Raw genomic sequence first — 16,083 nt, forward strand, 5'->3', positions numbered from 1 at the left:
GAGAGCATGCCAGTCCCTCGCAAGAAATAAGCACTGAATGTGATGATCGCATTCAACTCCCTCGAGAGCCGGACACGCTGCTTGCTACCACACACAGCCCGCGAGCCCCGTGAAGCGGGTATGAGAACGTGTCTGCATCTCGCAACAAGCAATAAATGCGACGATCTCATCCAACTCCCTCAAGAGTCGATTTTTCTCTTAGTCCTCACCATACATGCACAGCCCAAAAGCTGTATGAAAAGTGCGGGTATCAGAGCGTGCTTGCCTCTCGCAAGAGACAAGCAAAGAATAAAATGAGCGCAATAAACTCCCACGGGATCAAAGAGCACTTGCTCCTTACCACGCATCGTCACGCACGAGCCATCCTTAAAACATCTGGTGAGAAAACATGCACTCAATTTAAGCTTTTGGTTACAGACAAAAGGTCAGTGAAGACGAAGAAGAAAATGTTATGTTCTACCAGCATCCTTTTATACTGTAGTCGCACCGGTACCCAGCAAACATGCCCGCGTGGGCCCGCTGTGGGTTTACTGTGGGACAGTGCGGGCAGAGCAAGCCCACAGTAAACCCGCTGTGGGACCCCTTTGGGCTAGCCCATGTGGGCCCATAGTGTGGGTAAGCCCACTTTGGGCCCTCATGATGGTTTTCTGTGGACAAGCCCACAGTGGGCTTGCCCACACTAAACCCACTCTGGGCCCCCTGTGGGTTAGCCCATGTGGGGCCCATACCAGTTTGCTCAATTGGGGCCCCATGTGGTTTTTCTGTGGGCAGTCTGGGACAGCAAAAGACAGCTAAAACTAAACTTTTTAAAATTGTTTTATGATTGGATTCTAATCAAAATTGTTGTTGTTTTTAAATTATTGTTATATCTACATGCAAATGTTACATTTTAAATTGCATTTCTGTGACAATGGCAGTAAAATGTAAACAATAAGTTGTCCATAACAAAAATTGAATACAGTTGTACTCATGAATTTACATACCCCTTGCAGAACATACTAAATGTTAATCATTTTAACAAAACAAGAGGGATTATGAAAACTTACTGTCCTGATTATACAATTTAACATGACACATGTTTATATATACTCCACAAGACAAAATAATAACTGAAATTATATAAATGACCCCGTTCAAATGTTTAATACCCTTTAATCTTAATACTGTGTGGTATAAACTTTTGAACAGAATGATGATGTGTAAATTCTATTTATTAAGTATATTTTATTTACAGCTTTTGTTTTTCCATTTAGTATTGCACTTCAGACTACAGAAATATTTACATGTCTCACAGAAGACAATATAGGTGCAGATTACCCTGATCATCCACTTCAAAAAGTTTACACCCACTGGCTCTTAATGCATTGTGCTGCTTTCTTGAGAATCTTACATTTACTTCTGAAAAGGTTTCAAATATGCAGATGCTGCTGGAAAATCAATTATTATTGTGTCTTGTGGAGTATATATAAACAGCTGGTATGTGAAATACAGTTTATAACCAGGTCAGTAATAAATAAAAAATAACATTCCATGATCCTTCTTATTTTGTTAAAATCCAAGATATCTCCAACCAAATTACAACAAAAACTGTATATATATATATATATATTATATATATATATATTTGTTTTAATAATGTATTTATATTTGTAAATACATTGCAGGCTATCATTAAATAAAAGTTATTTGAGACAATTAAATCATGTGAATAATCAGATCATTGATTTGTTAATTTATTCATTGTTATTGCTGGTATTGATTAGTGACGTTATCTTTTATTAAATATTTCTAAAAGGAAAAATAAATATGTAATAATATAATACATTCAATGGCGCGTCAGCTCTTCAGCACGTGATTAATTCTAGCCAATGAGAACGCGAACTGCTGGAACTCTGCATCGTTAATGAGCGGTCATTCAGACTTCCACTGGTACCGCCCAGGCTCAACTCAATCAGGTAAGATTTTAAATTTCTTGGATAATTTCTTAATTTTCTATTAAAATTCGTCAAAATGGTTGTGAATTAATTAATAGGAATTAAATTACACCCGTTTTAGTGGTAAATTTGATTACAAGTGCGTCACTTGTTTAAACGACGAAGGGTCATAACGGCCGAAAAGTCGTTTTCTGAGGTAACGTTAATCTCCGAGGTAATATATCCTTCAAACTTGCACTTAAATTCACTGAATTTAGTTAGTTTACGTCCATTTTGGGTGAGAGAGAAATTTTTGAAATTTACAATCACTTTATTAAAAAACAATTATCTTTTGAACATTTATATCACTTAACATACAACAAATAAAATACATATTTACATCAATTCTCTTACAAAAGCAATTTTTCCATCCACAACTGAGCATAAAGTGCTACAACACCACTGAATTTCAAAAACATTTATCGTACTCATTAATTTATGAAAATTAAAATCAATAAGGATTCTTGCTTTTACCATATTTCTAAAAACAAAAACAACATCTTGTCCTGACTTCTCTTCTATCTTATTTCTCCTAGTAATATATATAGCATATTTTGCTTGTCCCACCATAAAATTAATAACATGACATTTTGACTTTTGTTTAGAACTATAAAAAAACCCAAGAATGAAATCTTGCTTTGTAAAACAAATATTAAAATAATCAAAAAGAACTTTTAACAGTTCAAAAAGAGGGTTAAGTCGATTACAGTCCATAAAACAATGAAATATGGTTTCCCTCTCCAAACAAAAAGGACATTTGTCACTTACAGTGGGGTTTAAAACTGATACAAAGGCATTCACAGCTATAGCTCCATGTAAAATTCGCCATTGTAGGTCACCAATTTTTTTTGTTAATGGTGGTTTGTAAATTGCTCTCCAGACAGGTTTAGTTTCATTGTTAATTCCTAACTTTTCTCTCCATACTGTATCTGTTTTCAACCTTTAAATTGTGTTGATGAAAGACCTTTACAATACATTTATACAGCGTTTTTCCTTCCACTGTACAGAAATCAATATATTCATTCATTTTAGTACATAACAGAGGGCAAGTGAAACAATCCCCATCAATAGTGGGGAGAATTTCAATATCTGGGAAAAGATCTTTGTCATCAGGGACTAAAGTCCCCACACCAAACTCCTCTAAAAGAGTCTTTTCTTCATCAGTTAAAACCATATTTAATTTGTCAAGATACTTCTTAGCAAAACGTACTGATCGAACCCCTAAAAGGGTAGCAGTTTTTTCAGGTCTTTTCAAATCATGTCCTGATTCATTAATAATATATTTTAGCTTAAAAATCCTTTTACTCCATAAAAAATCAGTTAATCCAGGAAGATCAGTTCCAGATACATCAAACCGAGCTCCAAAAATAAGCGGTTCTTCCAACAACCAGTGAAGAGAAATTGCTGGTTCCATCCACCTATTTTTAAAAAGGCCCCACACTTTAAATAAGCCTTGATAGAAAGCAGGAATTCCAGTAAAATTCAATCTTTTATAATCCATTAAAAACAATGTTAAATCCATTTCCATATTACCCACTCTCTTCAAGATGCTTAATGCCAATGGTCTCCATACAAGTGTATATGGTCCCATTAAAATTTTCTGTATATATTGGAGACGGTAAGTGGCTCTTCTGCTTACGAGGTTTGCTAAACCTTGCCCTCCATCCTCCTTGGGCAAAAACAGAATGCTTTGAGTAATCCAATGATAATTGTCGCAAAAAAAGTTTACCAGTTCTCTTTGAATGTCTGTAAGAAGCATATTTGGAGGGTCCACACAAGCAAGTTTATGCCACAATAAAGATGCCACAAGATTATTAATAACAAGAATACGCCCCCTATACGATATCTGGGGGAGTAGCCATTTCCACTTTTCCAATCGTCCTTTTATTTTCTCAATTAACCCTTCCCAGTTTTTTTTTACAAAACTCTCATTCCCCAGATAAACACCAAGATATTTTAACCCTCCTCTTTTCCAAAGTAAACCTCCAGGTAAAGTGGGAGGATCTCCACTCGAATTCCCTACTAATAACGCTTCACTTTTCCCCAAATTGACTTTAGCCGAAGAAATACATTTAAAATCACTGACAATTTTTCCCAACTTATCTACATCATCTTTTCCATTTACAAAAACAATAACATCATCAGCATAAGCAGACAAGTATAAAGGATTATTACAACTGGGAAAAACTAAACCTTCTAAATGATCTCGTTCAATGGCTAAGGAATACAACATACCAGACATGGCACATCCTTGCCTAACTCCTCTCTGAACTTTAAATGGAGCACTCAAACCACCATTAATCTTAAGGACACTCTCAACGTTACAGTACATAGTCTTAATCATTGATATAAAAGAAGGAATAAAACTAAAAGCTTCCAAAGTATTCCATAAAAAAAGGTGTTCAACTCTGTCAAAAGCTTTCTCTTGATCAAGAGAAATCAAGCCACAATTAATTCCAAAAAGTTTAGAACCATCCAAAACATCTCTAATTAAAGCAATATTATCAAAAATAGACCTGTTAGGAATACAATAAGACTGATCAGAATGAATCAATTCACTTAAAACTTTGCTAAGTCTTAAAGCCAAAACTTTAGATAAAATTTTATAATCTGAACATAAAAGTGAAACTGGGCGCCAATTGCTGATACACTGAAGATCACCTTTCTTAGGTAACAGTGTAATGACTGCTCTTCTGCAGCTTAGAGGCAATACTCCTCTTTTCAGACTGTCATTAAAAACTGCCAGCAATTCCTCTCCCATGATGGGCCATAGAGTTTTATAAAACTCAACAGTTAGCCCATCAATTCCTGGAGATTTACCATTTTCCATGGTCATCATGGCAGAATACATCTCCTGCAATGACAAAGTCTGCTGTAGGTCATTGTTAGACCCTTCATCCACTTTTGGCAATCCTTCCAAAAAATAATCAGCATCTGCATCCCATTCCACAAGTTCAGATTTATAAAGGTCAGAATAAAACCTAACTGCACAGCTTCGTATATCAGCAGGCTCAGTTAATTCTTGTCCTGTAGCTGACCGTAAAGAATGAATTATTTTACTCTGACCTTTTTTCATTTCCAAATTAAAAAAAGAATTTCGAAGGAGCATCCATTTGAGACACAGTTTCAAAACGTGAACTGTTACGGATCTGGTCGGTGAGCTGCGGACCGCTCACCACCAGATGTCGCTCTCACTCTGTTTACACACTCAGACTGTTGCACTACACCCCAGACTCCATTTCCCATCAGCCACTGCTCTTACCATTTGCACCAATCACGGACTGTATAAAAGCCCCGGTCTTCCAGTCACTCACCGCCGAGTATTGATTAGTGTTTACTATCATACAAAGCGTTCTCTGTTTATCCTGTGTCTAGTTCCTTTTTGTTTTGTCTTATCTCGTTTTGATCTCTCGCCTGTCTGACCACTCTTCTGCCTAGCCCTCGTACGGATAACGTTTGCCGCTGGACTGACCCTCGCCTGTTTAAGGATTACTCTTCGTCTTGCTGTCTATGTACCCGTCTGCTGTTGTTCGACCCTGCCTGCCTTTGACCATGTCTATGTCTCGTCCATATAATAAAAGTTTGCACATGGATCCGCTCGTCTCCCGCCCCTCTGTTACATGAACGAACTAGAGCTCCTTGTGCTCTAATTCCCAACAGGTCTGCCAACACTCCTTTTCCTTTTCAATTCAAATATACTTTTTACTACAATTTTTAGATGTTATTACACCCTGTAAGGCCACAATTTCCGTTTCTAAAATTTTCATTGACTGGACTATGTCCCGAGTAACATTAAGAGTGTACTTTTGACAGAAATCTTTTATAAGGATTTTACTACAATCCCACCATTGTTGCAAAGAAGTATAACAACATTTTTGCTGCTTAATTCTTTCCCAAAAAAATATAAAATTTTCTATAAATTTATCACTTAACAATGAATTATTAAAAACCCAATATGCACTTTTACACTTAACACACTTGATAAAAACATTACACAAAACTAAATTATGATCAGAAAACCCCACTGGAATAATTTTACAAGATTTAAAAAAATTACGTTGGTGCTGAGTACTGTAAATTCTGTCAAGTCGTGCTAAAGAGATTGAGTGTTCAGCACTATGTGCCCAAGTATACTGTCTGACACCTTGATTCATACTTCTCCATATATCACATAAATCATGAGTTTCTATAAGTTGTATTAAAGATTTCTGAGAAGCAATACTTGGTTCTATATGATTTCTATCAAGCTTATTAACAGTACAATTAAAATCTCCACCTATAAATAACAATTCTTCAGGATTTAGCCCTTTCAAAACAACGTCTACTTTTTTAAAGAAAAGAACTCTTTCTGATCCTTTATTAGGTAAATATAAATTCATAAGTACCATAATCGTATTTTCAAATTTAGCTTTAATTTTTAAAAACCGACCTTCAGTTATTTAGTCTACTTCACAAGATAAAGGTAAAAAGTTTTTAGAGAACAGAACAGCAACCCCCCACTAATGGATGATTTATGACTTAAAACAATCTGCCCATCCCATTCTCTTCTCCAATCTATCTCATTTTTAGAATCACTATGTGTTTCCTGTAGAAACACAATATCAATCTGTTTTTGTCTGATAAATTCAAAAAACATCATTCTTTTATGACTATCTCTTTAAAATTTGTCATTTTTTAAACATTGGTAAATTCATCATCCTTGATTTTTTTTTTTTTTATTAATTTTGTTCACAATTTTTCTGAGACGGTAAACCTCTACATCTTGAAAGGCTCCTTCTTTCATTAGATACCTCACATCGTTTATAAATTGTTTAGAATCAGAAAAAACATCTTCAACTTGTACACCTTTCATTCCCTTTGTTTCTTGCAGAAACCTGCTAATGTCTTCAGCTCTATACAAACAACTCAGAGAGCTGTTTGAGACAAATTCAAATCAGAAGAATTTCCATCACCCCCATTCTCACTGCCACCATCGTCTTTCCTTACTTGTTTAATAACCTTTCCACAGCTTTTTTTCTTACTTTTAACTGGAATTTTAAAAATAGATCCTACTTCTGTATCAAAATCAACCACATTGCCTTCAACATCCATTTCCTCAATGTCTGCTACACAAATGCTTTCAAATTGCTCAAACTGTCCATCAGCCAGTCGAGAAGTGCCACTTTTACACGGCTTAGCAACGTTCTCTGTTGTGTTAGACTCAATTCCATCAGCTACAACTAAACCCGGTTCTTTTTCAGTGACTTCTGCGGTCATACCGGCGCTCTCCGCGTCACCCGCGATCTCCGCAGAAGAAACCGCAGAAACTACTCGTTCCGAGCTTGTGCTCGCATCCGCACTCTCTGTTTTATTTGGGCACTCCCGAACAAGATGTCCGATTTTATTACAACTAAAACACTTAATTGTAATATCAGATGTTGCAAACACTGTATAATCGAACCCATCAACTTTAAACTTGAAAACCAAATCGATCTCATCATTGCCGTTATTCAGCACCATGAAAACTTGTCTTCTAAACGAGACTAGATGTTTAACCAACGGTGACTTACACCCTAGAGTGATTTTTTAATAGGGGAGACCAACTTTCCATAACGGGATAATTCTTGCATCAGTACTTCGTCTTTGATAAACGGAGGTACATTGGACAGTATTACTTTTTTAGACGGACTACTCAATGGCAAAACAGGTACTAGTGAACCATTCAACACCACACCACTTTGTACAACCTCGTTTGCCTTTTCAATTGATTTTAAAAAAAAGAACGATTGCACTGTTCATCCGTGATGCTGAGACAATATTATCATATCCTACAATCTCTCCTACTGCCAAACAACATTGTTCCACACTAATTTTAGATTCTACTTTTACTCCATGACGGCGGGTTAAATTTTCAAAACTCATTGCGTCTTGATTCGTCATGCTTCCCAGCACAAACAACAAATTAATTAAAAAAAAAAAAAGTGGTTTTACCACCTTGTTGCTGTGGAATATAATGTAGCAATCTAGTATCCAGGCTATTTTATTAATCAGTCATGGGGAAGCGTTAAGAAGTTTATGTATGTGTGCAGCACAATGCAGTCTCTGATCTCTCTCTCTCTCTCTGATGTGCGTGTGTTTGTGTATCAATTAAAACAGCGCATTAATATAGAACGATGATTAAACCGACTTGTAACTACCTGTGGATTAAACGGTTTTACTGTAAGTACTGACAGTGCAATAAAGAAATTTGAAATCTAAGTCAAATGATCCATCACACTTTGATTTGCACATTCTTTTTTTCTAAAGGATTCAGTATTAAACTGATCTGACCTTAGAGTCAAGTCAAGTCAAGTCACCTTTATTTATATGCCGCTTTAACAATACAGAATTGTGACAACTTAATACTGTACAGTATTAAATAGGAAATATTGCATCAATAATGCAAAAGGGCAACAGTAAACATTAAATTTTCAGTTAAAGGCAGTTCATCATTGAATTCAATGATTTGATAATTCAGCTCAGTTCAGTTCAGTATATAATGGGCTTGTTTGAGATTTGCCTTGCCTGAAGTGTAGAAAAGGCATATTTATCATACATTTTTACTTTAATACAAACGTGTATTTTAGATTTTTATAGAAATATGGCAACAATCACATATCTCATGCAGAGATTGCACTGGCATAGTGTTTGGGAATATTCATGCTTAATTTAAACACAAAACCACATTATATTTGATTAAAAAATAAAACATTTTTAGAAAAGAATGGCAACACAAGGGTTGTCTGAAGCAATGAGTATTAAGCTGTGTTGTCAGCCAGTCATTTCCCATCGTGCTTTTGGTCAGCGCAGTCGGTGGAGAGCTACAGCTGCCTCACCATCGCTAGAGTTTTTTTGCACACATCAACATGTTATCTGAGCAAGGCGGACGTAACTCGGACACATTTCTTACCGGCATGCATCTCGCAGTGATCATCAGCGATCGGTTCTGCACAGATTTTGCTCATCTCAAATGAGCCTAATATCGCTTGAAAATTAAGTGTCCCCAACTAAGCAAGCCAGAGACGACATCGGCAAGGAACCAAAACTCCAGCGATGACAGAATGGAGAAAAAAACCTTGGGAGAAACCAGGCTCAGTTGGGGGGCCAGTTCTCCTCTGGCCAGACACAGAGGACTCATCTGGTTTCTGTGGTCTTGTGCAGATGGTCGTCTATAAAAAAAATAGTTCTGCATCTATTTTTAGGTCGATCTTGGAAGTAAAGTAGTAAAGTCAGGAAGATTACTTAGAAAGCAGTCTTTTGTAGTAGAAATGATGGTTCTTCCATACTTAGTTGAATTTACTGTTTTTGTTGTTTGAAGTATACACGAGACTAGATAATGATCTGAGATATCATCATTTTACTGCAGAATTTCAATGACATTAACATCAATTCCATGTGACAGTATTAGTAACTCTAGAGTATGATTTTGACAGTGAGTAGGTCCTGACACGTGTTGTCTAACCCCAATAGTGAGTGAAGAGTGTGTCATTGTTCTCTACAGGTTGAGATATTGTGGCGTCACAGATGAAGGTTGTGCTGCTCTGGCTTCAGCTCTGAGATCAAACCCCTCACACCTGAGACACCTGGATCTGTCTAGGAATAAAACAGGAAATTCTGTGAATCTGCTCTTTGATTTACTACAAAATCCTCAGTGTAAACTGAAGAATCTGTGGTAAGATTATATATGACACTGTAAAGTATTTGTGAAGTGAAAAACAAAGCACCTAAAAATTTCAGTAAGGACACTGTAAGGCAGCATCTGTATAATGAATAGATCATGTTCAAAGCATATCTTAATACATGCTGTTTTGTAAATCACTGTAATACACAATTTACACTTCAGTATAAATAATATCTCACAGCTGATCTCAGATTTTGCTATCCTTGGGTGATGGAGGAGAAACACACAAACACCACTGCATGCATATTAATACAGATCAAAATAACAGTATAAACTCATCTGTGTAATGAATAATGTGATTAAAAAGATTTGTATGTCTACATAAGACAGATCATTTGGTTAAAAATACTGACGAAATGTATATATATCTTTTTTGAATGAGACTTTAGATGATTTATGATCATGCTTTTTAGTGGATTCACTGTTAAACTGATCTGATCTGATCTGAGAGAGTGAAGAGTGTGTCATTGTTCTCTACAGGTTGAGTTATTGTGGCATCACAGATGAAGGTTGTGCTGCTCTGGCTTCAGCTCTGAAATCAAACCCCTCACACCTGAGACACCTGGATCTGTCTGGGAATAAAATAGGAAATTCTGGAGTCATGCTGCTGTCTGCTGTACTGGAGGACTGCAACTGTAAACTGGAGAAACTGTGGTAAGATCATGCTCTCTCTCTCATTTGTCCTGTAATGTCAATTCTAAGACTAAAGTTTGTAAAATAAAAGTTCAGTTAACACACTAAATCTCAGCACAAATGACACTGATGACTGAAGATGAAGTTCATTTCATTCATCTCCATCACATCATATGAGCTGCTGCTCCTGTTTTTAGCCCATCAAACATTTACTGGAGCTTCAGTTGCTTCTGCTAGTTTGATTAATACTCCTTCACCTGCCCATCTCTGTTAGAATTTATTTTCCTCTTATTTTCCACTTTTTCTGAAATACCATGAGCTCATTGTGTTCTCACAGATGTTAGAAAGATTTAACCTGAATGTTCAGATACTAATGTGTGATTTAGTGATTTCTGTTCAGTTTATAAGCTGCCAAACATGACACAATGTGTTTAATCACAAGAGTTAAGAAATGAGATGTAATGAGGAACACGTGGCTCCATATCTCCTCTCTTGCTCTGAGACCAGAGTCAATAACAAACTACAGACACTTGAACATTGTGTCATTGTTCTCTACAGGTTGTGTAATTGTAGCATCAACAGATGAAGGATGTGCTGCTCTGGCTTCAGCTCTGACATCAAACCCCTCACACCTGAGAGAACTGTATTTCTGTGGGAATAAAGTAGGAATATCAGGAGTAAGGTTACTCTCTGATCTTAAAGATGATCCACTTTATAAACTAGAGACGGTATTCTATTGTAAGTATATTATTATTTAAATATTTTGGAATGGCCAGTAGTTTAGTAACAGGCCTCATATGTGTGTATTTGGAGAATATAATATATAATATTCAGCTCCACTATAGTCTTTGTACTTTAAACTGTTTAATTATGTGATGATCTTTAAATTTATGAATATTTTCATCTCTTTCAGTGCCTCTGTGTGTAAGTGATAAAGAGGGAGTTGTTGATCATTCACTGTTATCAATCTATGATCAATTGTTTATTCATATCTCAGGCTGTAATGTGAATATACTGTGTTTTTTGGATCTGCTGATGTGATGTGACAGCAGTAATGTCTCATACTCATATGTGACTGTCTGTGTGTTTTAGTCTAGGACTCTCAGTATTTAGACGTCAGTCCAGTTTCCTCAGGATCAGCTGATGGTGAATAAGGAGCCGCTACAGAGACGTCACAGTCACACAATCAACAGAGTCAACACAATCAACACCTCTAAAGACTCCTTTGTCAAGCTCTTTAAGTTTGCAGATGAGACCACACTTATTGGCCTCATCCAGGGCGAGTTTGCTTACAGACAGGTTAAACAGGTTAAACAGGTTAAAGAGCTGAATGTCTGATGCAGTCATAACAACCTGGAGCTGAACATGCTCAAAACATTGGAGATGATTGTGGACTTCGGGAGAAACATTCCTGCACTTTTCCAGCTCACCTAAATAAATATATGTATATACGTATATATATATATATATATATATATACAGATACCCAAAATTCCCTCCATAAAAACATTTGAAAAAAAAAAAAATTAAACAAGAATCTTGAAACTGACTTCTTCTAGTGTTTAGATTTTTGTACTAGAAATATATGCAAATTATCACATATTTCATTAAATAATGGCTTATTTGCATATTTAAACCAAACATTTTAGAAAATGTAATAACATTTTTTTGCAATTATCCATGTGATCAATCAACTGGGTAATAAGGTAAGGTGTTTTATTATTATTTTTTAACCCTATTTACCTGCAGTGTCTCGCCTTAAGAGGCATAATTCAAAACAACAACAACAGCAACAAAAAAGGATTGTACAAAGCCTTATACAAAGGAGTTTTAGACAAAGAATTTGCCATTCAGAATAATGAATTTTAGAAAATTGTCAGGAACATTCTTTTTCCAGTAAACTTGTATGTATTAGTTGGATATATTATTTTTGTAAGAACTTTAAATTACAGCTTTCGTAACATGCATGTTCTTTGTATTTTTGCCATCTTTTGACCTTACTCAGTTCACCTGTTGTCAATTAATTAGCCCATTAGTCCTCATTTGGTTTAGTATTTATAGTTATATGTTTGAGTTCATTTGTCCTGTCTCTGTGTTGTGTAGACTGTTTCCCAAACTTTGGATTAAAGACACTTGTTGCCTGTAATTATCATTTGTCTCTGTGTGCTATTGATACAACATACTGAGACATTAGGATGAAATTCCAATACAATTTCCCCCTTGGAAGAACTTTTTTTCCCTTCTTCATGAAAGACATGTCTAATTTCTTTGCTAGCGCATTTATTTATTAATTTCTATGTCAGATGTACTCTTGTGATTTATAAGTGAAGGATCTAAGGATCCTCAAATGTTAACTGTGTGTTGCTTCAAGAGACCAAACATACATTTGTATTGTTTTATTTCCTTGTTCTTATTTATTTATCACTTATGCATATAATCATACAATAATATAATCATTAGCCATTTATGTAATTTATTGTTTGTTTATTTTTAATCTTTTATATTTTTAAAAAATGTATTTGTTTGTTATTGTTACATTTTCATTGATTACATTTCATATTTTTCTTGATTATGCATTTTTTAATGTTTAACCTTATGATTTTAGGGATATATGAACGGTTTTATCAAGGCTGCATGAAGATGGGAGAGGGAATGTTTATGGAAATTCAAAGTTTATGTTGTCGTGAAGCAGTTAACACTAATAGTATTAATTCATTTAGCGAATACTAAAGCTAAAAATAACTCATTCAGGAAAACTGAATCAAACGCGCACCGGATGAGGCTCTCCTGGAATGAAGCCACCATTGTTTTTGGCGTCTTAGAAGTGAAATCAAATGTTCAGAGTTGAGCTAAACCACGACTTTACTTGTAGCTAGAAACGCGGTGGATTTTGCGGATCTGTATGTAAATAAGGTAAGTGAAGGACATATATTCGTAGCCTATATTTTAATATTTTCTTTTTCAAGCAGTTCGTGTTGTCTGTGGTTTATTGTAGCATTTGTTAGCACACGACTAACATTGTGTATCTGAGTGAAAGCCGCTTCTCATAATTCTGTTTCTCTCCCTGTTTATCTTAATTAATGTGCTTGTTTACACCTGGTTACTTCATGCGTTTTCTGATCGGATATCTATCAGATTTGTTAAAACGGTTCAATTTTATACATGGCCACATAACTGTGTCTTCACAAAACGGCGGGCAGGGGCGTTTCTAGGATTTGGAAACATCCGGAGCTAAGGCCAAAACATCAGGGGTTAATGGTGGGGAGCTCACGCAAGATTTTGTGAGACACTGGTGGGTGAACATGGATCCTTCTAGTTGGGTCAGTGGGCAACCATCATATATTAAACTTGCCTGATCATTAAATAGAATAACATTGATTATAAATGAAATAAGAAGTACATATGAAAGATTAAAACTTAGGAATGAGCAGAATGCCAAATCTGTCCCCTCTAGACCCAGTGTGACCATTTCAGTTGCATTTGATTTAACACTGCTGACTGGACATGAGAAAGTAGAGAAATTACCAAGAAACAATACATCAGAGGTTACACTTAAATTTTTTTTTTTTTTTTTTTTTTTTTTTTTTTTTTTTTGGATTTGGTTTTGAAAAAGTTTGCTTCTGGATACTAAACGGGTTGTAGTTATTGAAAAAATATACATACACTGCTGGTGCTTAGTGAACAGGTTCTAGTTTGAACCCACTTAAATTGTTTATTGAACAAGTTCTTGAATGAAGCAATTTCCATTTGTAGTGTTCATTGAAAAGTGATGGAAGGAAAATAGTCTGCTGCTACCTTGACTTTCCTTTGCTCTCTTAAAGGGGTGATGAACTGAGAAACCAAAATCCCCTTGATCTTTTGACATTTAAGAGGCTATCCTATATGTTTCAGAACTCAAAGCTTTGTTGTTAGTCTAAAAACTGTTTATAATGAAGGAAGTCCAAAACAACAGATTTTGGAATGTTATACTCTAAGATGTAATAGTGTGGATAAGCACCGCCTCCGCAGAAGAAGATCAACATTGCTGCCTGTTTAGCCCTGCTCACCAATTCGTGCACAGTGTTTACCAGAGAGGCGAATGTGCAGGTCTACGCAGAAACCAAATGATAAAGATGGCTCTGAAAACAACAGGACGCTCTGCAGTGCCAATTTGTGGAAGTCTTTGCATTGCCTTCCTTCTGATCCGAACATTAAGAAAGAGTGAAAGAACTTTATTTTTAATGAAAAGACAGACCACATCAGTAAGAACTCTGCCCTTTGTTTACTTTAATTTACCGCAGATTCATTTAAAATTACCCATAGCATTAGCAATGCAATGCTCGTTCTCTTATCGAACCAAGGTTACGTCAAATTGACACAATTTGATGTGGGATTTTCAAAAAGATAAAAAACTAAAAAACAATGCTGTGTTGCATATATTGTTATATGCCGCTGTTTTTCTGCAGCAGATAATCTTGGCATGTTTTTTTTACTTTTAAATTGTTTGTAAACAATACTCTAACTTTACAGAGTTATTGAACAGAACTAAACAGCAAATTGTTCTTAACTGAACAATGACGCTATTGCCTTTTTTATTTTTTATTGATCTCTGTTGCATCACTGAATCATTATGTTCTTGTTTATCATTGTAAAGCTGCTTTAAAACGATCTATATTGTATAAAGTGCTCTATAAATAAAGTGATCTCTAGGAATATGTGTATAAAATACCATCTATGTTTGCTACTGCCCACCATGTTAACTTTACTGGGTAACACAGTTGACATTTTTTTGTGTTTTAGGCCTTTACTCAACATGGAACTACTGAGCATGTGGTATGTTTAGAGATGTATTTTCATAAACAAAACAAGTTTTAGCTCAGTTGTCTTGTTAAAATTTGCAGCAATAATTCTTGTGTAACACTGTTGACAGTCAGTTAATCCACTCTTGACACAGGTTTGCTAGTTTAACCAATATTAGGGGAAAGAGAGAGAATGTAACTTCTGCGCTGTATGTCGGTGCACTAATCACAAGGCTATTGACGCCGACCAACATAGTGTTATCTTTATCTTTAAATATCTTTATTTAATACTTTAACATACATAGTGTTACACATAGAGATGCATTTGTGAAAGTACTCTGTTTATTTAACATCTTGTGTAAATTAAAAGGTCAAGAATGTGCTTTAAAGTGATTGTTTAAATAATATATCAAGATGTACTTTGTTAAATGTGGTAATTCAGAGGTTTTACTTTAATCTCTCTCTGTTATAGTTCAGTTCAGCAGAAGAGATCAGAACCAGAGTCCAGCTGTGTGTCTATGAGGAGTGACACGTCTATGGAACGTTCAAACAATTTTAAGGGTGGAGATACGAGGACTGATCTCAGGTACATTTTATATTATCAACATGTGAAGATGTTCTTTGTTAAATATGGTATTTCAGAGGTTTTACATTAATCTCTCTTTGTTATAGTTTATTTCAGCAGATGAGATCAGAACCAGAGTCCAGCTGTGTGTCAATGAGGAGTGACGTGTCTATGGATCATCCAATACACTTTAAGAGTGGAGATACAAAGACTGATCTCAGGTACATTTTTATATAAATATAATTATAGAATGTAATTTTATATTATCAACATAGTGTGTGTGTTTTTTTAAGTTATATTTATGGGCCTTTTATGCTTTTACTTAGACAGGATAGTAGAGAGCAAACAGAAAAGCATTGGATAAGGAGAGGAGAGCAGGACCAGCAAAGAAACCCAATACGGAAATTGAACTTGAGTCGCTGTGAGCACAGGTGC

The sequence above is a fragment of the Labeo rohita genome, unplaced genomic scaffold (assembly GCF_022985175.1).
Source record: "Labeo rohita strain BAU-BD-2019 unplaced genomic scaffold, IGBB_LRoh.1.0 scaffold_150, whole genome shotgun sequence".
Taxonomy (NCBI): Eukaryota; Metazoa; Chordata; class Actinopteri; order Cypriniformes; family Cyprinidae; genus Labeo; species Labeo rohita.